Here is a 20,393-nt window from a genome sequence, read left to right on the forward strand (position 1 = left end):
CCCCTCTGCAAGGTATGTCCAGTTGTCTAGAGATGTTTTTTTATCAAATGAGCTCCGAGTTTTGGGGTTTGAAGTCTGGTATAAATATTTCAACACAGAAAACTTCCATTTGGCAGCTTGGCATTCAAGTATAATACTGGGCAAGGTCATAGGGAATATGGTTCCGTCTGAATAGTACAGTCTTCTCACTTTTTCAGGCAGAAGCAGCAAGGAAAATGGCTGAACATATGTTATTGAACATATATCTTGTTAGAAGTTTACCTTTTCTTTTATTTAATTCTCAGAATAATCTAAGAAGGTATGAGTTATTAGAAGAATTTTACTAGGTGCAGGTGGAGGAACTGTATTAGAGAAGTTAAGCAATTTCTCTCAAATTATACAAATAACCAAACTCAGTGCCTAGGTCTGTATCTCTCCCAAGTCCACCGCCTTTCTACGAGCTCCCATTACCTGCCCTCTCCTTTCTCTTAGCACCAACCAGACAGTTACTTACCCATTTTATTCAGCGCCTCATCCAAGACTCTCTTTTCAACAAGCTTAACTTAATTTAATTTTTGCTTTTGTTTTTGTCTTTTGATATGTATGCATTGCTGTGGGAGTGGGGGTAGGATGTTCGTAATGAAACATGGCCTATTATAACATGTAAAGTTAACTGTAGAATTGGTATACATGCCCTGAGTTCCTGTGAGAGCTTGAAGTTTTATGTTTCTCTGATTTACTAAATTGTCATCTTATTTGATTATTGTAAGGGGTCTCTAAGGACATTTCATTATTATGATCATTTGCCAGAATAGATTTTTGGCGATATCCTACATTCTTTTTTGCATAGTGCCCTGTTCATTCTTCCAAAAATTTATGCAACAGGGTCAGAAATTTTTATTATCTTATGAGCAGTCTCCTTACCTATACTATAATGTCTATTTGTGTAATTATTCATTCTCCCATTCATTTATTCAGCATTCACTCATTGATTGAATGACTATTATTGGCCAAACATTGAGTTAAACCCCATAACCAAACCCACTGCCATCAAGTTGACTCTGACTCATCAAACTCAAAAGTCCCTGCCATCAGTCGATTCTGATTCATTTTGATACTAATAACAGGATAGAACTGCCCCTGTGGCTTTCTTAGACTGTAAATGCAAGCCTCATCTTTCTCTCACGTAGCAGCTGATGTCTCCAAACTGTTGACCTTGTGTGTTACCAGCCCAACCCATAATCCACAACACCATCAGAGCTCTAATAGCTACCCTGTATAGGGTTTCTGAGGCTATAAATCTTTACAGGAACAGGCAGCCTCATCTTTCTCTCTCAAAGGGACTAGTGAATGTGAACTGCTATGGATCCTGATCTCAAAACTCACTACCATCAAGTCGACTCTGACTCATCGTGACCCTATAGGTCAGAATAGAACAACTCCTCTTTCTCCTGAGAAATGAGAGGGGAAGATCTAGTGTCCTGACTCCACGAGAAATCAACTGAAGCATTACAATGGGCAAATCTGCTGCACAAGACTCTTTGAAAGAATGTCATTTAGAAGGCTAAGATGCCCCAAATGCATGTGAAAGTTGGACATTGAATAAGGCAAATTTTGAATTATGGTAATAGATTATTAAAAGAACCATCGACTGCAAGAATTACAACTAAATCTGCATGGAAGTAGTGCATCAGGGTGCTCCTTAGCGGCAGATGACCAATCTTTGTTTCACATACTTTGGACATGTTATCAAGGATGACTGGGATAGGGCATCATGCTTCGTGAAGCAGCAGGGCACTGAAATGAGGAAGGCCCTGGATGAGATAGAGTGACATAGTGGCTGCAATAATGGGCTCAAACAAATAGGCAAAAAATGTCAGGAAACAAAAAACGAATAATCATGGGCTCAAACATAATAACAACGGGAAGGATGATGGAGGATCAAGCGGTGTCTCATCCTGTTGTACACAGTGTCCCCATGTGTCCCAACCAACTGGGTGACACCTAACAAGAAAAACAACAACTCCTACTCCTAAAAGGAAGGAACCCTGGTGGGGTAGTGGTTTACACTTTGGGCTGCTGATCACATGTCCAGCAGTTCAAAACCACCAGCCACTCAAGTGGGAGAAAGAGGAGGCTTTCTGCTTCTCATTAAGACTTATAACCTTGGAAACCCATAAGGGCAGGTCTGTAGTGTCTCTGTGACGCTGAATGGACTCCCCAGCAGTGAGTTTGGTTCAAGTACACACAATCTAGTGACCTTTTTGCACTGGGAAGCCTGCCATTGCTTTTGATAGTCTTGACTGTCATTAAAGTGTACTTTTTGCCCCCTGAATATTCTGTGAAGATGGCTCGTGAAAAGAACAAAATTGTTTTGCGTGAGGAATGTGCTTGAGAATTATCCAGTCTCAGTTCACAAGATTGACACCTCCTTTCCTAAAACAAAGAGACAAACCAACAAATGACAGGGAGGCACGTCTGACGGACTGTCACCCTGTATCAGGAAGAGAACAATGTGCTCAGGTGTTGGAGTGAACAGATCGTGAGGCTGTCATTTGAGTTCCATAGCTTTCCTCCCTCCTCCTGCCAAGAATCTGGAGTTTAGCCATCTTAATTATATTAAGGGGCATTTTTAATAAGCAAAAATATTCACAATCTCTCCAATGAGAAAAATAACTGATTAGACATTAAGTACAGCAATCTCTTATTCTTAAGACAATACGTATGTGTCAGCACATAGTTTTAAAAACTAAAATTATATGGTATCTGTCGCTATATTTGAATGGTAGTGTTATGTATTTATTTTTTCATTTATTTCCTTGTGAATTTCATACAATCAAGAGTCATTGCCTTTATCATACAGTATATGAAATTAAAGTGATTGTAGCTTAAAACTTACTGTTAAGAACATGAAGGCCACACAGTCAAAAGTACAGCAATTTTCAAAGTAAAAGATACCTGGATAATTAGAGTGGAGGAAGCAATCATCATAACAATGGAGTGATCTAAAACTTAACCACAGGGCTCAGAAAGGAGGTGGAGAAACTCCTCCCAACAATTTTTAAAAGACCCTCTTACTCCAACTTTCCTTATCACAGTCATTCCCCCTCTGCTAGAGGCAATTAGCACACCAGCGAGTCATTTGAGGCTGAGTAGCCCTTCCACCACTGTAGGTACAGTAGAAGTTGTGATCATGGAATGGCAATTAAGGATTTCATTTTCATCCCCCCCCTCCCCACTTTTTACTGTGACAGTTTCTGAGCAATCAGCATCTTTAAACCCAACTCTCCATACACTTCTTGCTTCATCTCATGTATTTCAAGCCCCCCTGTTATCACTTATCCCACCTCCTCCCTGTGTTTCCTGCTCCATTTCTCCTTCTTGCCTAATCCTCTGACTTTTGTCCTTGGGTATATGCTGCCCTTTTGATCTCAAATGAATGGTTAATTATTCTAAAGTGTGTGTACCTCTGTAGGGTCATCGTTTCCCTTATAGACTGATTGTTTGCGTGAAAATGGAGCCAGTTGGGTCAATCCCGGTCCAGATCTGAAGGGTAAGTAAGGGTCAAACTCGTGGAGCTTTCACCGATCTTCATCTGACCTGTAAGCCCTGTCTCTTATGGTTTTGAGTTTTGTTCCACATTTTTTCTCCTCTCTATTCAAAACCTTCTACTGTGAACTTCAAAGGAGCCTTTTCGAATACGGATAATGACTTACTTTCTGTGTTTGTAAATGTGTATGACACATTAAAACTTCTGGCACCTGCATGTCATCTTTGGCTTATAACTGTGAGAACTGCAAGTCATCGAAATAAGTTAAAATAAGAAACAACTGAGGTAAACAGATGCCATTCTACAGTTCAGACAGTGTGCTTAGTGATTTTAAATGCATGCATCATCTCACTTAACCCTAAAGACAGCTATAGAAGGAAGGGCTTTTCCGGATTACATCTCAGATTCCAAGGGTGGTTTTTTTTGAGGTTTTTTTGTTTTTTGTTTGTTTGTTTTCCATCTCTTGTAATTGTATTCACATCCAAGACTGGGGCTCAGGAGGGGAAGGGAGGGAACCTGGGACCTGGGGCTCAGGAGGGAGGGGCCCAAACAAACGGACCCTTACTTGGCTTTCAGGTACAGTTGCCCAGAAAAGTGAGCTCCTCCCTGCGCACAACTGGCCCCTCAGCGAGATGCTGAGGATCCAAACCAGCTGGAGGCAGGGCCACACTGCTCCCCGCAAGGGCAGCCAACTTCTGAGCCTTCAGAAGGCGATGGCCGCGGTCAGAGGAGCTTCCTGAGGACAGAGCTAAGGCAAGCACCTTTCTCCAACAAGAAAAGTGGTTGGGCAGGTGCCACGCAGATTGACTAGGCCAGACCTTCCAGCAAAACAGTCAAGTGCCCATGCTCTTCACCAGTCCTGACGGGCCTCTGGGCAGTGGCAGTCCTGGTCAGCAGCTCAGGCCGGGCTGTCCAGGGAGGGGCATGAGAGGGTGGTCACTCGAGAAGCTTCACGGAGAGGCGGAGCTGAACGTCACAGAGGAAGATGTCCATGAGGTCACGGCCGCCTCATGAGCAATCTGGGCAATCAGCTGCCCCTTTGGACCAATCAGGAGTTTCATATGGGATTCTTTGAGCACCACAATCCTCTGTAGAGTCATCAGCTGGCCAGCCGGCCCCTCCTCCCAGACATCGGTTTTCTGCTGGATATTGTAGGGCACCTCCTGGGGCTGGACTCCAGGAGCTTCTCCCGGATGATGTTGGCACAGATCTCCTCAGGACTCTGGGCAGTGAGGACTCCGCTGTGGAACTCCCAGGGCCCGAGCCGGCCTGCACCAGGAGATACTGCTTCAGTGTTCTCACATCCTCTGGGCAGAAGGCTGATAACATGAAGATTTCCTGGAAGTGTGGCCAGCCTGCCCTTTGAGGGCCTCCCCCAGCTAGGGCGTCTGGGCCCTTGGCTTCTGGGCTGGGACAATGGGTGCAGGAGGGCGAGTGGAAGGCCTGCTTCATCTTGAGCTTCTTCCCATTGACCACACCTTCAGTGAGGGCTGCCGTGAGCCCCAGGAGAACTGATTTCTGCTTCAAACAATCTACCTTGTTCAAGACAAGGAGGCTAGGGACCTGGGAGAACGGTGACAAGCACCGGAGCACCTGCGGGCTGAGCTGGTTACGAGTCCACTTGTCTGAGACATCCACAGGAACCACAACCAGATCCGCAGATTCCATGCCCTTCCAAGGATCTTCCAGCAAAGAGAGCTCCACGTGGTGCCTCTTCTGTTTAATGGGGCTGATAAGGCCAGGTGTGTCAGGGAGAATCACCTGGGCCTCCTTCTCTGTGATGACGCCCAGAGCTTGGCAACGCGAGGTGTTTACTTTCTTGGAGGCAGGGAAGACTTTTCAGCCCAGGAGTAGGTTGGAGAGTGTCGACTTTCCTGCATTTGGGGCTCCTAGGAAAACCACTCGCAGGACCCGGGGGTTCTCAGGCTTGTCCAGATGATGAACCAAGAGGAGAACCTGTTCACCTTTGTCCATGGACACTGCGGGGACACGCAGAGGCAGGGGACTGCTGGACTGCGGGAGTCCGAGGAACCGGTCCAAGGCAGAGCCCTGGCCATGACGGCGGGAGGCCGAGGACAGGCGTGGACCAGAGAAAGCGGCGCCTGCAAAACAAGACACGCACCTCCCCGGGGAGCCCGGGGACGAGGGGAGCCGGCTCACCCAGTCCCTCGAGGCTTCGGGGCCCCGCTGCCAGACCCCTAGCACCGCGCCGACCAACCGAGGGCCGCGCCGGCAGGCGCAGCCATTGCCGCCGCCGCAAGCAGATTCCACGTTTTTACAAGTACTTGCAATCACGTCTCTCACAGAGTAGACACTCAGATATTTTCTGAAAGCAGAAAGTTTCTGGTCAGGTATTCGGACATCCGCCTGAGGGACCCCTAGGCAAATATCATGACTGAAGATGTCTTGATGGGTCAGTAAGGAAAACGACTGAGGGGTGACACTCGTCATTGGAGCCCCACAGCTTCCGATGGACAAATCAGGTTGCAGATACAGCTGACCTACGACGTGTTGAATCGATCTTTCTATATTATTACACCAATGGTCCCAGCAGGCAACGTCTGTGTGGAGAAGGGACTTGATACTCACGGTAAGACGAAGTTGGTTGGAGGTGCTTTATTACTTATTTTTAAAAATTAACTCTGTCTCGTTATGGTTATAGGAAAAGATAGGAAGAACTCATTTTCCCATTTCTTCTCTCTTCCCCTGACTCTATAGTTCTAAGGAAAAGGCTTTAAAAAGAGCAACAAAAAAAACCTTTTTATTGTGGTTTGAGGTGAAGGTTTATAAAGCACCTTGGTTCTCTCTTCTCTGGTTGGTGCACATTTTGTCCCGAGACACTGATTGCAACGGCCACACTGTAACAGCATGCCTACCACTCCCTTCTGTGTTTTTGGCTTCTTCGTGCTCGCCCCTTCATGTCTTCTGAAATTTGTTCTGGGGAGATGCTGCCCTGGTGGTCTCAGCCCCATAAGCTTGATTGCATCGAGGCGCGCCTTCCTCCCAGGAGTCATTAGTCACGGTAGAGGCCCGCGCATTGTTTGGCTGGATGTCCATCCCTGTGTGAGTCCAGTTCCAGGTTTAAAGAGTGTCTAAGTGAGGCGCTCTTGTGGTGTAATAGTTAAGAGCTGGGCTGCTAACCTCAAGGTCAAATGTTTGGAACCACCAGCCCCTCCAAGGGAAAAAGAAGAGGCTTTCTACCCCTGTTAAAAGTTAATTTCTGGAGGAAGAGAGACATCAGTTAGTGTAAGAGATGGAAAAACTAATAATAATTTTTAAAGTATCAAGGGCCCATGAGGGAGGGAGGGGTAAAATGAGGAGCTGATACCAAGGGCTCAAGTAGAAAGAAAATGTTTTGAAAATAATGATGGGAACATATGTAAAATGTGCTTGACATAAGGGTTATATGTATGGATTATGATGAGCTGCATGATCCCATGATAAAATGATTTTTTTTAAGTTACTTTCAGAAATCCACAGAGCAGGTCTACCCTGTCCTACATGATGGCTATGAATCTGCATCAAGGTAGTGAGTTCGGGTTTTTTTTGAAGGGCCATAGTTATCCCAGGAATTCCACAATTTTTTTTTATGGTTTTGAATGTTCTACTTTTTTTAAAAAGCTGTTTGAAAACTCTTGGCTTTGCTTATGGTTTTTATAAAGGAGAGAAGGGAAATTGCTTACAATGATTTTTTTTTTAAATCCTAACTAAGTCAAACTGGCTGTTTTATCTCAGGGATCAGTAGATTCAGGAAAAAGACAGAGCAAAGGTGACAGTGTAAGTAACCGGCATTGCAGCAAAGGGAAGACTCAGGCTGTGTAGTGTGTCATTTGAAAGCCAAATGTTCTTGTCAGAGATCCCTGGCCTTCTGTAGGAATCGACAGGGCCCTTTGAGATGAATGGAGTGCCAAAAAGCTGCCTTTGGTGCTGGAGAACCTTGGTCATCGGTTCTCCTCCTTTTCTACTGGGATGGACTACTGATTCTTTTTATTCATTTCTTCTTTTGCTTAAGAGCCATTGGCCACCAGTTATTTATCAGGCAGTGTGCTAGTTATGGAAGAAAAAAGAGTAATAAGGCGGGGTGGGGGATACCTGCCCTCAAGTGGGTCTTTCTTTTATAGGAGTGGAGTGTACTGAAACCCTCTATGACACCCCAACTTCTGAGACAGAAACCTAGATTGGCTGTGCGGGCAGCAGGGAGGTTCGCCCATGGTGGCAATTCTAGTTGCCTAGGAGTTTGGAGAAAGTTTCCTCAAGGAAGACTTAGAGCATATCCAAGGAAGCCCAGTCCCACTGGACCAGGAGGAGAGGGCAGCGCAAACAGCTCTGTCCCTTGTCTTGTTTTCCTTCCACAAGAAGGCATTTGAAGCTTTGGTGGGTCTGATGACTTACATAATCACACAGCTGATGTCCGAGTGGGTCCTCACTCAGGTCTGTCTTGTTCCACAGCCGTCATCAATTTATCTTGAGGTACAAGCCTGCTGTAATTTGTGCCGTGGTACTCAGTGAGGAATGCTAGCACATGTACTCGTTTACAATAAGATAATTGCATAAGATTACACCATCAGGTGGGAATTACCGTAGTGGATCTTATAAATTCTATAAGAATTCAGAGAGAACTATAGCTGAAATTTTGTCTCTTTCCTGTTTTGTGGGCCCAAGAATCCTTACATTCAATTCACTACTGGTAAAGGAGAAATGGAGCAGAATAAATGATTAACAGGTGAGACTGCTGAAGAAATAATTATGCACAGCCTATGTTAAAAGCCATTGTCTCTGAAGTTGTCAATGTGAGGTTGCTGATAGACGGTGTTCTGTATATTTTAAAGGTGTAGTTGATGACTCACTTGGCCCCCACAGAGCACATATAAATATAACTAGTGTGGAGGAGAGAGTGCTTCTAAAACACTGCTCAGGGTATCTGGGGTAGTGCCGTAGTTTGGGTTGACGGCTCCTGTACCCTCCCTTCACCCATAGATCCTTCTCCTACTGTGGCGCCAGTCTCATATATCCATACACTGTGCTTTCTTAGCCTTGGTGGAACAGTAGATTAGGTGCCATTAGCCACATGGTTGAAGGCTCAAACCCACCAACCGCTCCATAAGCCTGTCTGCTTCCATAAAGATTTGTTGTTGGTAGGTACCAGAAATTCACTGCTGACTCATGGTGACGGTGTACACAACAGAGCAAAACACTGTCCATTCCTGTCCCATCCTCACAATCAGTGTGATGTTTTGGCCCTTGAAAAACCTTGGATGTAGTTCTACCCTGTCCTGTGGAGTCAGGATTGCCTCAGTGGTAGTGGGTTTGGTTGGATGTGGGGCTTAAAGCTTTTCTTCTGACTTTCCAGGAAATAACCAAAACCACACTCACTGCCATGTGGAGCGATTGCTGCCTCCTGGAGACCTGCTGTGGGTTCCGAGACGGGAACTGTTTGCAGGAGTAGAAAGCACAGTCTTTCAGTGGCAGAGCTGCTGCTGGTTTAGAACTGCCACCAGGTGGATCGCAGCCCAAAGCATAACCACTACACCACCAGGGTGTCTATTCCAAGAAATGCTCTTTGTATTTTCTAGGGAGTATTTCATGTGGTGGTGTTGGGTAAGCATTGGAATGCTAGCTCACCAGCTGCATCACGGGAGAAAGATGAGGCTTCCGTAAATATTTACAGAATCTCTGAAACCCTAAATAGGCCCACTATGATTTCTTGTGTTGTTGTTTTTTTTAAGTCATTTTATTGGGGGCTCGTACAACTCTTATCACAATCCATGCATACATCCATTGTGTCAGTCTCAGGCCAACTGACTTTTTTAAGCCTTGCTATTAAGCAGCTCTGTTGCCTAGAGACCTCAGAGCCACGCACAGTGGAGGGTTTCACTAGGTTTCTTCCTCAGGTCCCACGTGCTTCCAAATGTACACACTCTCTGGATGAATCAATGGTATGGGGGAGGACTCCAGATGGCGACCATCCATCCCACTGCTTGTACAGGCACCCCGTGGCTCCTTGCCCACCCATCTCTTTGGAGGCCTGAATGTTGTGTCCTCAAATAAAGAGAAAGTCTGCTTAGAGCCTTATTGCCAGAAATATCAGAGATAAGCTCTCCTCCCCCCAAATGATCTACTTCCTCCTCCCCACAGTATGCATTTTGAAACCCCTTATAAAAATTATGAGTATGCTTTTTTATAAAGTATATATATTTATATATATACTTTATAAAGTATATATAGAATATATATACTTATAAAGAACTATCAATATGCTTTGTTTTAGATCTGGTATGATGAAAAAGACTATCATATTATTTGATACAGTGATTAAAACACATGACTGATCTAATCATAATAATAAATGATGTATCTATAAATTACCCAATATGCTGTCAAAATAGCAGACCCTCAATAACTAATAATACTTCCTTATTTCAATCATTATAGTAAGAATGATAGTGGCAATCACAATGAACACAAAAAAGAATATATTTTATTCTAACATGTAATTCTTTACCGCTGACCAAAGATTCCACTAAATTTCACCCTTCAAATGTAAGGAAAATAGAAAGAGAAAATACAGGGATGATTCTTAGATTGTCACTATGAATGACAATCTTTTATATCTACATGACTAAATGATTTATAATAAATTACTACTTAGCCCTTCCATCAAGGACTTTCTCCTTCATGTTAAGCTTTAACCCACCTCATCACAGGAATAGCATATGGCTTAATGAGTCAAGGCAATAATCAAATTTTGGGATCACTTTATACTTCAAATTTTTCTACCTATGATATTTTTAGAAATGTGTCTTGGGTTTTGAGTGAAGGTAATCTAGGCCAAAGGTGTTTCTGTCTGAAGTTTCAGCATTTCTGTTCTTTTCTTCCCATAAAAATGAGGTCTGGATTTTAGTTGGGAGATCTATTTTGTGGATCATAGGATTGTGTCCTCAGAGTACATGGACGTTACCAGCAGATGCTCCCAGAAGAAACCACAGGTTTGATTGGATTTCGAGGTGATACTCACAGAGTAAACTTGGGCACGGAAACGGTATAATTAGCCCAGTCTTGAGGGAAACTAGTCATAAGTAATACAGAAGCATCTTGTACGGCAAAATTGGAGCAGACAATTTTGTCATTCAGCCCCGTTGCTTTCAGTTTCTGGTGCAGTTGCCAGCAGTGAAAACAGTGGATTCTGATAAGGAGTGCGCTGTGATGAATGTCTTAGGGACATGCTCTGGTTTCAGCAGTAATAGGAAATCTGAGGCTTATAAATCTCTAAATTCTTTATGGCCAATGGTTTCGGTGAAAGGCCAGGCCCATTTTTAGGATAACTGCATTGTTTCATCGTGTTGTTTTGAAATTCTGAAGATTAGGGAGTGAGGTTGGTCAGTACAGAGTAAACTTATTACGGAACTGTATTGGTGACTGTGATTGCTAAGGACAAAGAAGCAGCAGGATGATGTGGGGGAATTTCTTACTGCCAAATCTCTAAGCCGTTTCTCTTTGAATGGGAAAGATACAGTAGACCTGTGGGAGTGTCATGAGGATTAACAATGAGATATGTAATAAATTGAATACAGTGTCTGAATGATATAGCAATACCTAGAGTGGCCCTCTAGGATAGTTTACTAGTGATAATTCTAAAATGGTTCAAATAATAATAATAATAGCAGTAAATTATTACATGTTTACTTATTTTCAGGCAGTATGTTAGAACTTTATACACATCATTTTAATTGATGAAATAGCTCCTCAAAGTAAAATATTGATGCAATCCTTATTCTATAATTAATAGTAGAAAAGTTTTTCACTGCCCTTCTACTTTACAGTGCATAATATCCTTCCCCGGGCACCAGTCTCTCCTGATAATATGTCCACAATATGTGAGATGCAGTCTGGCCATCATTTATTAGGAGCATTCTGGCTGTCCTGATGCCCAGACAAATTTGTGTGTTCTTTTGGCAATTCTAGTTATTTTCAATATTCCTTGCAATCATCGTAATTCAAATGTATTGATTCTTGTAGTTTTCCTTATTCAGTGTCCAACTTTCACATGCATTTGCCACTGAAAGTAACAGGCTTGACTATAGTCCTCAAAATGACATCCTTGCTATTCAACTCTAAAGGAGTATTGTGCAGCAGGTTTACCCAACTCAAGCAAGGTGAAATCCTTGACAATTTCAATATTTTTTCCATTTATCACGATGTGATCTATTGGTTCAGTTGTAAGGATTATTTTTTTGTTTTGAGTTTGTAATCCATTTTGAAGGTAGTAATCCTTGATCTTCATAGGCAAGTGCTTCAATTCCTCCCCAATTTCAGTAATCAGGGTTGTATCATCTGCATATAAAATATTATTAATAAGTGCACTTCCAATTTTCCTTCCTATAGTCCAGCTTTTCATTTTTGCTCAACATGCATATTGAATAATTATATGGAGAGAATAAAACTCTGAAGTACACATGTCCTGGTTTTAAACCGTGTCGTATGCATTTGTTCTGCTTGAACATATATCTCTAGATTTGAGTACAGGTTCCACATGAGCATATCCATAGTTGGTTATATTCCTCACAGTCCAATGTCTTTGCATAATTAAAACACAAGTAATAATTTTTCTGGCATTCACTTCTGTCAGCCAAGATCCTTCTGACATCAGCAATGATATCCTTTATACCAGGTCCTATTCTGAGTCCAGCTTGAATTTCTGGCAGCTCACTCTCATAGATGTTCTGCTGCAACTATTGTTCAATGATCTTCAGCAAAATTTTACTTGTGTATGATATTGTGCTAGGGCAGGTTCACTAGAGAAGCAAATCCAATGACATGCATACATGTGTAAGAGAGCTTTCTATCAAGAAGTAATTATATGTCAGGAAAACACCCCAGCTTTGTCGAGATCAAGCCCATAAGTCCGATACTAATCCTTAAGTCCAATACTAGTCCATAAATCCCTCTTCAGATTCACACAGCTATATGCAATGATGTAAAATGGAGGACGATCACAGGCCAGTCGTTGTGAAGCCTTGTGGCTCCATTGGTGGTGAAGCATAGCTTGTCAACAAGAAAATCAAGGCAGGGGCCGGGGAGGGGGGCCGGATAGGTTCCCAGGACCCTCTTTTATGAAGAGGTCACACCCACAAGGAAGCACCATTAGGTGGTGACCTGATTGACAGGCTAGATTCCACCCCTATATAACAAGTTGACCAAAAAATTATGTAAGTATCACACATTTTAATGCTATTGTTCAACAATTTCTGCTTTCTTTGGGGTAACTCTTCTTTTGAATGGATACAAATATGGATCTCTTTCAGTCACTTGGTCAGATAGCTGTCCTCCAGATTTCTTGGCATAGATGATTGTGCTTAATCCACTTGTTGAAGTATTTACAGTGTTTTATCAGCTTGGAAGTATTTGACTAGTATATCCTCAATTCCTGGAACCTTGTTTTTGCCATCAGTGCATCTTGAACTTCTTTCAGTACCATCAGTTTGGGATCACCTGCTTCTCTTGAAATGGATGGATGTCCACTAGCTATTTTTTGTACAATGACTCTGTATTCTGTCCATCTTCTTTTGAGGCCACTTGCCTATTTCACTATTTTGCCTATAGTATCTTTCAATGTTGAAAATTGGGGCTTCAACTTTTTCTTCTTTGATGTGTTATTCTGGCAGAATAAACCATATGGTTGAAAATGGCCAATGCTGATCTATTTCAGTTCACTAATGCCTAGGAAATTGGTCGTTAGGTATTCCATTTCATTTTTGACAACTGCCAATTTTCCTAGATGTGTACTTCATACCTCCCAAGTTCCAATTATTAATAGATGTCCGCACTTGTTTCCTTTCACTTTGAGTCTTGCCACATCAACAAATGAAAGTTACGGAAGCTAATCCATCCACATCATTATGATCAACTCCACTTCGAGACAGCAGCTCTTCCCCAGTCATCTTTGAGTGCATTCTGACCCGAGCAACTAGTCTTCCAATTCTGTTTCTGCCAGTGTTCCCCTGGGATTCCTGAGCTTTTCTGTTTCTGCCAATGTTCCTCTGCTACTCATCATGTTGTCCAAGGCTAATTCCTCAAAAGTCAACATCAGTTTCTTTCTTCACAGGCCGTTCTTAGTCTAGAAGTTCTGCTGAAGACTGCATTTTCTTTGACCTGCTGGTGTTTGCAATACTAATCACATAGCTTCCAGCATCACAGCCACACACAAACCACAACACTGTGGCCATGCCTAATATTTTGCTTATGTCATGTTCTGTGGCAGGAGTATCAGTTTCTCTCCAAATTAAGCATTCTCGTGTTTTAATCACAAACTCAATCATCACCGTTGCTATGACATCTCCTCTTGTTCATGTTTCCTCTCCCATTCAGATAGCAAGCATCCTTCGCCTTTCCTGAGATACTTTAACATAATTTGCTGGTAGCCCCACCTCCATGAATCAATATGTGCCCAAGTCAGGTTTTATTCAGTAATCAGTGCTGATGCTGGAAGTTCTCAGCTACTGTAGGACCAGATTCCTGGTAGCATCTAGGTGGCAAATCCAAGAACCTCTGTGATTAGCCTGGTCCCACTTTGGTACTTCATTAGTAACTTGTGCTGCTGTGAGAGCATTCCATGAAGTCATACATTCCTGTCAAGAAAGATGGTTTCTGGTACCAAACTGGAAATTATACCAATTCGAGATTTTTTTTGAAAAGTCATTCAGGATAAAAGTTGTCTCAAATATATTAATGTTTTTATCTGACTTGAAGGAAGATTCTTCTGTGTCTTCAATCTTACAGTTTTTGCTTTTCGAATATTGCTTTCATAGTAAAATTTCTGTATACAAAACAACACATTCTCTGAAAACAGACAATGAAGTGCTAACTTATAGCAAACAAGACACTGGTGTGGAATGTGAGGAAGATGAGTTCCTAACTGTTCACACACTTGAGGGATGAATAGAGCGGATTGTTTTCCAGCAAGTAAACTCCTTTTTTTAACATGTGCCGATACTTCTCCACTAGTCAATGTTCTGACCACAGAAAGTTCTCCTTTTCCTCGAACGCCCCGTGCGCACTCTCACCCACACGTTCCCTAGGACACAGGAAGTCTAAGATCCCCAGATGCCCACTGAGTCTGACTTTTATCCTAATCCAGTTTATTGCAAATGACCTTTAGTAGGAAGTTTTCGAACTTTACTAGGAATTCATCAGAAGCCTCTGGTTTAGTGATCTAAATTGCAAGAGTGCTTATTTCTCTCTGAACATTTACTGGTGACCTCTTAGCTAGCTTCCCTTTCTGCCTAAATGAATAAATGAACAAAGGAGATGGATGTAGAGTATCATGGAAGGCTAATTTAAATTTCAAACCAAAGCAAAGATCTGCATTATGGTGATCTCACCCTTTTGGGAAAATCCATTCAACCCAAGTACCCCACACTCACAGCACACTGCATCGTCGGAAAGCATCATATGATTTTTATTACCTTATTCTGTTAACATGACTAATTTTCTTAATTAACTTGTGGAAATTAAACCAGCTTTGTTTCCCTGAAGAAAGTCATGTGTTTTTCTTGTTGTTGGTGGTGGTTAATCTTACTAGAGGTTCATTAATAGTACCTGTTTATAAAGAGACCATCTTTCAATATTCTAGGTGAGGTATAATTATATAAAGGTGTCATGCCTATGTAGCTACAGACTTGTTTATGTCCAAGGAAAGATAATAGCACATTTACTTTTTCTGAAATAAAAGTTCAGTTTAAAATAATCCAAATCCAAAGGAAGGAATAGTGTCAGAGCTTAAATGATGTGATTCTGGTGTGCAGAACGCTAGGGATGACAGTGGAAGCCCAAAATACATTTGCAGGATCTACACAGGGAATGAGCCTCCATGGATTTCCCTCTCACCATAATTGAGGGATGGGAATAACCTGGCGAACAGAGAGAGTACTGAAGAGTCAACTATACTAGATTAAAATGCTAAATTTGACTTGAATGGTTAAAACCTTGTCACTTGATTTCCCTTTTGATATACTTTGTGCTTGATCTGTTTGGTAATGTCTGTGGGTTTCTTTGGGATTTGTCTGTTATATTTTGTCATTGCGGTTAGCTTTCTTGACTCCCTGTTGTGTTTTTCTGTGGTGTGGTTTATGAAGCTCAGGATGGGTGAGTCTGTAGAGACCATGACTAGAGTAAGGGTTGCTGAGGGTGCAGCAGGGGGGCGGGGTAGGGGGGTAGAAGATATCAAGGAGTTTTAGAAGGAAGAAAATGTTCTGAAATTGATTGTGGTAGCAATTGTACAACATTATTGGTATGATTGAACTATGGAATGGTATGATATCTGGATTCGCTCTTAATAAAATGATTTAGAAAAAAGGTTTATCGAAAGAATAAATTGCTTTCTGAGAATTGAGAAGAATTACTAGCTACTTGGGGACGCCAACCCTTATTCAATGTATATTTCTGTGTCCTTTTAAATGGTCATTTCAGGTGACCAGAGTGTTGAAAGATTTTGATAGCTCACTTTGGTTTCATATCTGTATTTATTCAATGTCTACTATGTTTAAGATGCCTGTGTTTGGTGCTGATCAGTGACACTTTTGCAAATTAAATTTGTTGTATTTAAGTAATTGGCTATTGAACTTGCCTAATGAAGCTAAAGCTACTCATGCATTTCATTGGCATCTTCATCCCAGAATTACAATCACGACTCCTAATACCCAAAGCAGTTCTCACCCACAGCAATTAGAAGTGACAGAACAAATCATGGGGGAACCATTCCTTTGAACTTGTATCATCCTTATGAATTCAGCGCTCACTTGAGTGCTTGGCTGAGTAATGGATTCTGACTTTCACTGAAGAGCTCTATCCGTTTTGTTTATTTCCTTCCGATTGAATTAACTCATGAAAAATGAGGACCCACTGCAGGCTCATATGGTCTCTTTGAAAGTCCTGGCACAGCAGATGTGGAGGACAGCACAATTTATTTAACCCTTGTAGCTGAGATGATTATCCAGATGGTCAAAAGGCGAGAGAGAGTAAGAACATTTATCACACATTTCACATTGGGTAGTGTGCTTCCGTTTTGAAAACTCTTCCACTGGTGGCTCTGCGGCGCATTGGAGAGCACATTGGACTTCTAGTGAATAGAACTCTTCTACCCGCTTCTCAAGGTTAGTTTGTTTAACATAAAAATGGACAGGGTGGCATTTTAAAGAATTCACAACAATATATTGGTCATTAAGTACACACACAGAGACCCACTGCCATTGAATGGATTCTGACCCCCGTGACCCTTGAGACAAAGTAGAACTACTTTGTAGGGTTTCTGAGACTGAGACCTGATGGGAACAGACTATCTGGTCCTTCTTGCTCTGAGCAATTGGTGGATTTGAACCCTCAACATTGCAGTTAGCTGCCCAACATTTAACAGACTACAGCCACCTTTGTCATTAGCTAGCAATTATTGGATTTTCTGACACCACGTTACCTTGTCTTCCTGATTACAATTCACCTTACTGTCAGAGAGATTGTTCTAAAATGCAAATTTAATCTGTGTTTTTATTATCAGAAGGAGTGCTGGTGGAGCCAGGGGTTAAGTGTTGGGCTGCTAACCAGCTCCACAGCAGCTGTGCAGTAGAAGGCTGTTAAAGCCTTGAAAACCTCATCTCCTCTACGATAAAGTCACCTGTATGCTCACCATGAGTCTAAATAGCCTTGTCTGGGACCATTCTTTGTTCCCCTTCTACTATATAAAAACCTTGCATTTCTCCCGGTGAGTCCAAGCATCGAAACACTGGTCTGACCTCATGGCTTCACTCTTGTTTGTATCTTGAGTTAAGCCATTCTCCTTCCCCCTCACCTCTACATACGCTGTCCCCCAGTCTTATGGAACCACTCAGCTTCCACAAGCGGGTCTTCTCATGCTCTTTCTGCTGCCGCACCAACATTTTCTTCTGCACACTTCTCTTTCTGTTCGAGCCTGACTTCATTCCGAAGGCACCGCTGACCCTCTGTTCTACTGGTCTCCCCACACTACAGTTTTGGTCAAAGCAGCACTTTCTTTTTCTGTGTTTGCTTCTCTGTGTCACACTGGCTGCTCATTTATGTTTCCTAACATTAAGGAGAAGTACAGTCACATAAAAAACAAAATTTTGATTAACAAATACATAATGATAAACCTCGTCATCATGACCCTATAGAATAGAATGGACTTGCTCTTGAGGGTTTATGAGAGGGTAAATCTTTATGGGCACTGACAGCCTTATCTTTCTCCCCAAATTAATGTTATGTAGTACTGTGTCTCCTAGTCCACTCTTTCTGAGACAATACCCAAGTCTTGACAGTGGATCAAATATGTTCCTAGCTCTCATTTCATCTGACTGCAGAAATAATATGAGATGCATAGGTAGGCAGGGGCTCATTTTATAATTGAGCATTATAAATTCAAGAAGAATAGATGACTGACTCACTCGGTGGCCACATGAAGTCACTTTAGACAGAGAAGGAGTATTCTTACTGTGAATGCTTCATTTGTGATCATTAGGTGATCTTAGACAATAAATCTCAATAATAAATTTAAATGATTTCATGTAGGAAATCAGCAAGTTGTAGAAGCTTGAAGGATTTTAGAGTGGCATTTAAGAATTTTCTTCAGTACCACCAAAGATTTATCATCACATCTTGACATTTAAGCATTTTTCTTGTGGTATTTATTAAAAACAACAAAAACTATGGCAATGTTAAGAGTAGTTAATATTAGTGAGTGCATACTACGTGTTGAGGACCAGGCTGATTGTATGTTTATGTACATCTTATCAACCTCAGTTAACCCTCATGGGACGTTTTCATAGGTACTGTAATTTCCTCCACCTTAGAGATAAGCGAAGTTTAAAGATAGTTTAATACTTATCCCAGGTTGAATAGCTAGTGTCTCACAAAAACAAACAAACGAAACAATACAAAAGTGTTGCTGTCTAGCCATTCTGACTCATGGCCACATCATCTGTAGTAGAGTAGACTGTTCTTTACTTTTTTCGGTAGCCGATTTTCTTTCCTATTTTTCTCCTTCCTTTCTTTTTTTAAATTGTAGTTTAGGTATAAGTTTAGAAGCAAATTAGTTTTCCCTTGAACAATTTATACACATTTTGTACCTTAACACTAATTAGGAATTCTTCCACTGTAACAGCATTCTTCCTGTGCCCTCCCTGGGCTGTTAAGCTTTCATGCTCCTCCCTACCTTCTGAACTTGGTCTTGAGGTAAGTGCGGCACGTTTGGTATGTTACTTGTACTGAGAAATACATCCCTTCCTAGAGTTACTGTTTTCTTTATTGTCCTGACTATTGCTTGGCTTCAAGGTGATGCCCAGAGGTGGGCTCAGTTCCAAGTGTAAAAGGTGTTGAAGGACCATCATCTTCTCTACCAATCTCTATCTGACCAATGAGTCTAGTATCATTTATGAATTTGAATTTTGTTCTATGTTTTTCTCTCCTACTGTCTGGTGTTATCTGTGGTCCTGATCTAAGAAGTCAGTAGGATAGCCAGGCACCATCTAGCTCTTCTGGTCTTCTGGTTTGCCTGGTCCATCAGTCCTTTGGACTAAATGTTTCTTGAGTTGATTTTCTTCATTTTTCTTTCTTCCTGATGGAGAGAGATCAATATTTGCATCTTAGATGCTGGCATGAATGCTTTTATGACCCTCCTTGCTACTTACCACATACCAGGATGCAGAATATTTTCTTTGAAGTATATTATGCCAACTGACTTACTTGCCTCATTTGCATGTGAAAGTTGGACATTAGTTAAGGAAAACGGAAGAAGAATTGATGCATTTTCAGTGTGGTGCTTAAGAAGAATCTTTAAAATACCATCGACTGCTAGAAGATCATCTTGGAATAAGTACAGCTACAGGCAGGATGGTGAGACTTTGTCTCACATACTTTGAATATGTTGTCCAAAGAGACTAGTCCCTAGAGAAGGTACCATGTACCCTGTACATGGTAAAGTACAGGGACAGCAAAAAAGAGGAAGGCACTTGAGAAGACAAAATGACACAGTGGCTGCAACACTGGGACAAGAGTGAACAGGGTTCGGGACCGGGCAGTGTTTCACTCTGTTGTGCACAGGGTCAGAACCAGCGCGATGGCACTTCATAACGACAACTGACTGAGCTGTCCCCAAACAAAGGCTGGTTTTTACAAATAGATTATCAACCTTTCTTTTTAGTTACTTCTGGGTGGATTTGAAACTCTAACCTTTCAGTTAGCAACTGAATATGGGGAATGACTGACCTATTAGCCTAATCTGGAAGCTTAGAGCAGAGCAGATTCATCAAGAATTGAGTTTCCTTTCAATTATTTATACCACAGAGATTCCTTTATTCGTATATTTGTGATGAGTTGCTGTTTGATGTCTTTAAATCATCTAATATTATAGACTGAATATAAAATATCCATGTTCCCTTCCTGACTTGTTTTTCCTGAACGTTGTGTGGTCACAGCATCTCGCGAGAGTTGGTCCTGATAGTGTTGCTGGGAGGAGTTAGATTAGATCAAGCACAGGCGCCCATGTGTTGCGGTGTTCCTATTCAGTCCGCAGGCTTCCTGTAGCGCCGCAGTGCACGTGTTCAACCAACTCCAGGTCTCCTGGTACTCGCATTTAGAAATCTATAATATTTCATCCACGTGGTCTGGTTTTATAAGGCTATGTGATCTGTTTTACGTGACCTACAATTCATATAATATATTGAAAATAATTAGCCCCTAATAAAAATGGGAATCAGAAACGCAGGGAATCTAGGACAGATGAACCTCTCAGGACCAGGGGTGGCAGTGGCGATACCAGGAGGGAAAGGGGATGAAGAAAGGGGGAATGGATCACAGGGAGCTA

The 20,393-nt window shown here is 42.0% G+C and overlaps 1 protein-coding gene and 1 pseudogene across 8 annotated transcripts in view; one reads left to right on the top strand and one right to left on the bottom strand.

Annotated features, from left to right (window-relative positions):
• Positions 1-20,393, top strand: part of DLG2 (discs large MAGUK scaffold protein 2) — a 1,827,487-nt gene that overhangs the window by 610,627 nt on the left and 1,196,467 nt on the right. The window lies entirely within an intron of this gene.
• On the bottom strand, positions 4,466-5,980 carry LOC115870487 (annotated as a pseudogene).

This window comes from Echinops telfairi, unplaced genomic scaffold, assembly GCF_000313985.2.
Source record: "Echinops telfairi isolate 266 unplaced genomic scaffold, ASM31398v2 ScPeMD7_1713;HRSCAF=2227, whole genome shotgun sequence".
Lineage (NCBI taxonomy): Eukaryota > Metazoa > Chordata > Mammalia > Afrosoricida > Tenrecidae > Echinops > Echinops telfairi.